The sequence below is a fragment of the Halichoeres trimaculatus genome, unplaced genomic scaffold (genome assembly GCF_033239565.1).
Source record: "Halichoeres trimaculatus isolate MK-OKI-2021-1 unplaced genomic scaffold, fHalTri1.1 fHalTri1_scaffold_14, whole genome shotgun sequence".
NCBI lineage: Eukaryota > Metazoa > Chordata > Actinopteri > Labriformes > Labridae > Halichoeres > Halichoeres trimaculatus.
In genome coordinates, this window is record NW_027437192.1 from 16,941,228 (window position 1) to 16,946,101 (window position 4,874).

Consider the following 4,874-nt stretch of genomic DNA (forward strand, 5'->3'; position numbering starts at 1 on the left):
TGAGAAACAAAGTGATGCAGAGACGTGCTCAGAGAACTTAATGCTGATTCACGACTTTTGGTCAGTCGGTTTGTAACATCTGGGGTAAGGATGAGTGTGAAGTTTAAAAGTTCACTCGAGAAACTGATCATATTAGCACAGCAGCTATTGCCCTCTCATGTCACGCTTCTAGTGTGGATGACTAATTTTAAGATTGTAAGTCATTCAAATACACAGGGAAAATATGTTAAAGGTCCCATATTATGCTCCTTTTCTGCAGTTTAATATGGATCATTGATGTCTTCATGAAATGGTAGTGACATGTTTTGGTCCAAAAGGCCAATAGATCAAGCACAGCAGCATTGTTTCCAGGCTCTCATAGCCCCTTTGTTCAGAACAGTCTGATTTAGTGGGCGTGACCTTCATATGTAAATGAGCCACCGCTGACACCGCCCCTCTTCCGCGTCACTGAGAGCGGCGCCACAAGCTCCGAGTGCACAGTGTTTAGAAAACAGCAAAGCTTGTTTACCGTAACATTACAGGCTAAAACAACAGGCTAACCACAGCTAAAGTTAGCATCCTGAAGCTAACAAAGAGACAGGGGGGACACTGAGGAAAAGCTCTTACATCTGCTCCACAGCACACAGCATTTAAAATACTCACATTGCCAGGGTCTGAGGTTTGTTGGCGGATGGTTGGTAATGCACCTGGGTTCAGGACCAGTCTATTCGCTAGCAGTGTTGAGTATGACCCTTGACTCTCAGCCATGTTGACTCCATGGTATAGTACTGTTTCTGACAACTGACCACAGAACAACCAGACATTTTTATGCTTCTTACAACTTTAATTTTGTGTTTAAAGAACACTAAGTCATCTGATTGAAGCTAAACACTGCTTCCGTTGCAAGAATGCGTGAGCATATTTCTGATGACGTCGACTTTAAATAGGTCTACAGCAATGGTGATTGCTCTAAGACTGCAAGACTGCAGCTTCCCCTAAAATGTCCCGGACAAAGTGGTGATATGTACTGCTGTGTGTACATTTTATTGACAAAATATGCGCTAGAATTCCTTCATCTTTTGTTCAGAATCAGCTACCTATCACATGTAACTGGCTCGACCTCCTTCTCATTCATCCCCGCAGCGTCTCAGCACTTTAACACAGACGGACGCTGAGCGTCTTCTGACTTCAGTGGGGAGGCGTAGAGTGGGTTGTTCCACTGTGGAAACTGGACGGTCATTGGATGGGCTTTGTCCCGCCCATCGGACGCTGAGCGTCTCTGGGGGTCTATGAGGCAGTGGGCTGGCCTGGACGCTGGGTTTCTGCATGATTATTGGATGATCTGTCTGAGGCCCAGTGCCTTTTTGATTGACGGTGAAATGAGCCAGTCAGTGATCTTGAAGTATAACCCTCCACCGGAGCATCTTCTGAGTTGAACATTTACTTGTTCTGGACTGATCCAGAGGCTTTATCGATCCCCAGTGAGTTTACCTTTCTTAAAAACGACAAGTGTTGTGTTTAAAGATTCTCTCTCTTTTCACCAATAAGCAGCTACTGCTACAGCTGCGGAGCTTCTCCCTCTGTCACTCACACTTACAGCCTGTCCTGGTCTCACGTAGCAGCTCCAGCTGCTAGCAAGCTGACACGGAGGGTAGAATTTAGGTTTAAATAAATAAACCAATCTATGATGTAGGCCAGAAAAACATGAGCTTCCCCTCCTTGACTGACCAGCAACCGCCACTGGTCTACAGCCATAAGCTAACTGTTAGCTAGCCAATCCAACCATGCTTGAAAAGTCATGAAAAGAGACATCTGCTGCTCATTTATTCAAAATAAACTTCACTGTCCTTCCAAATGACCTGTTCATCCATATTTACATCCGTGAAGTTGCAGCACTGAACAGCTCTTCTCTGAAGTCATATGAGCAACTGTAGTATCAATATAGATAGGAAAGACAATACTCTCTCATCCTGCCAATCATCACACATCTGTGTGTGCATGTTGAAAACAAAGACCCTCAGAGGGATCGAGCGGGATCACAGCTTTAACAAAACAACAAAAAAAACATATGCATTTTGACTCATGAGAACTCGGGGTGAGATGATTTCAAGAAAAGATAAATAAGGATCCTGCGTTGAATCCCTTGTTCCTCATCACAGTTTTGTTTGATGTTACAGTAAATGTATGAACCAAGAAAAACACCCAGACATAGCACTTTTAGCATTTTTTTCCCCTGAACAAAAACAATAAGAGGAAGGAGAGTTCCTGACTTTATAGATGGGATCAAGGCATGAGAGAAAAGGAGGGATAAAAGACGGAAATGAGCAGATTGAGGGGGATTCCTCTTCCTTCAGCCTGTTTTCTGTTAATCAGGTTCTTCTAATCTCACCGCATCCTCCCCTCTTCCCGCAAGGCCCAGCTGTCCAAACCTCTGACTTCATCACTTCTGGGATCGTAAGCTGCAAAAAACCCAGATAAACGTTCGCTATGATCAATCAAAAAACGCATTCTGTGCTCCCCTTTTGTTTGTAATTAAACTGGGTGGGTTTTTTTTCTATCTCTGCCATTTCCCTCATTTTTATGACCTCTCAGAATCGCTGTATAAGGTTTTCTTTTGTAACCTTCTTTTAGAAAATATACGTACAGTCCATTTTCTGACAAAGACTTTGTTTTTGACTTCTTTACTAAAAAAAAAGTTATTTCAACACTGGTTTTAGCTGCAACTACTTCCTCAAAGTGTAAAGTACAAAAGGTTTCTAACTTGCTCTTTCCACATGATGGACACCAGGCTGTCCACTTCAAGGTGACGGTTAATTTAAAAGACATTTTTCTGAGAAAACAGAGAAATCATCAGCTTGTTTAATTTACTGTGACGGTAAAATTATCCTGGGAAAATCGACAAATCCGCTGGCGCAAAGTGAGACTGAACTTGTAAATAACCTCCTCTTAAGAGCACATGAGAACATGTCTGTTGGTGTTGTTGAACTGAGAGCCTCGGCCAATACATACAACCATGTCCAAGGCAGTCCAGGGAACTATGGGAAAACAAACAAAAACCAAAACTCTAAAAAAAAAGTTCAAGAGCCAAATTTCAGCATCTTTGCCAGAGAATGAAGTGTTCTCAAGTGACCCGCCAGGAATCTGTCCTCCCATTCCTCAAACTAGCACTTTCTTGTTGATGCTTTAAACACTTTTTCATGTTCTGTGCGATGAAACCGAAAGCAAACAAGAAATGGGTGAAAAATAACAACAGCACAAACATGGCATAAGCATCGGACAGTTCATGCAATGACTTTTAGTCAGCTTTTAACAGCTTTTTTATTAGCTGGTCTTGACTGTTTTTTAGGTGTTGTGGGTATTTTCCATTTAAACAGAACCAATGCTGCAATAAAGCCAAACAATCCAGGGGCATTTTAACACAAGAATAAAATGCCAAAAATATTTCATGAAGGGAAAAGACAAAGCAACAATGTAAAAAACCTGAGTGAATGTTCTCGGAGGAGATTTAATCATACAGGGATATGGATGAGTTTTGAGGAGAAAAATACAGGGAACAAGGACGAAGCTGGCTTTACTCCCAATCAACAACCAGCAGAGTTAGAGCTGTGAGCATCCTCCTGCTACAAGCAAACACAAAGAAGAGGGAAGTTTTTTCCCACGAGGAGATTTCCAAGCACTCTGCCACGTGTCCTCTTGTGAATGATTAACACAAACACTGTGCAGGCACTTTCTAATTAGAAATTAAAATATTGGTAAACCTAAAGAAACCTGGTGGGTGACTTAACATGTTTGTGTACATCCCTTTCAGGGTCTTGTAAAAAAGCTCTTGTAAAGTTTTACAGCTCTGGCGGGAGAAAGCATGTGGTAAGAATTCAGCGCTGGAACCTTTTTAATTCCTGTAAATAGTTCCTCATGTGGACTCGGTGTCATAGCTGGCAACGTGCATCGCCTTCAGCTCCTGTTGCACCCATCTGTCTCTGGAGGATGACGAGTAGGATGATGAATGTGACTGGAACACTTTGTAGTCAGAGAAGTGAGAAGGCGAAGGTAGGGCAGATGAAGATGGATGAGCACAAGGTGAAACTGTTCACGAAAGATAAATGTGTAACTGAGACAGACAATGAAACATGATCAACATAACCTGCTGGGAATTTGTCAAACATTCATCTTAAAACTCCACTCAAAAACAGAATGAGTTAACCCTCAGTGAGTACAAAATGACAGCAGTGTCACAAAAGTACTGCTGCAGTTAAAGCAATTTTAGATCACTTCCTCTTTTCTTCACACTCATGAAGTGAAAAACCACCCTTTAAGTGTGAACTTGTGACTCTCAAAGGTCCCGTATTGTGCAAAATTCACTTAAGACTGGTTTTGTAACAGTAATATGTGTCCCCAGCCTGTCTCCCCCCGATATGACAAAATTCCATTGTCTCTGTCTTTTGCTTGTTCCAGACAAAGCTTGCTTTCAGAACGTGTGTGCTCAAACATGCAGATTTGAGATCTGCCCTGCATGACTTCATGCAGTGGATTCATTTTATTTTTGATGGAGATGCACCCACAACAACTCCTAAAATGTTGCATCTGTTTGCTCACCATTTCACTTTGATCTGCTTTCTGAACACGGATCAGTACAAAGCAGGATTCACCAAGAACCTGAAGCTGAAGCATGGATCTGTACCAACTGTCCAACTGCTCTACCTAGCTCGATAGCCCGAAGAATGTGGTTTTAGCATGGCAGCTAACGTAAGTCACGGTTTGTAAATTGGTTTCTTTACACTATATTAACCCACATGAGTAAATACTATCAGAGGACATTAAAGAGAAGATATATGGACACATATTTCACATGAAGCTGGCTCTATATTGGACGGATGTGACTACTTGTCGCGGTAGCC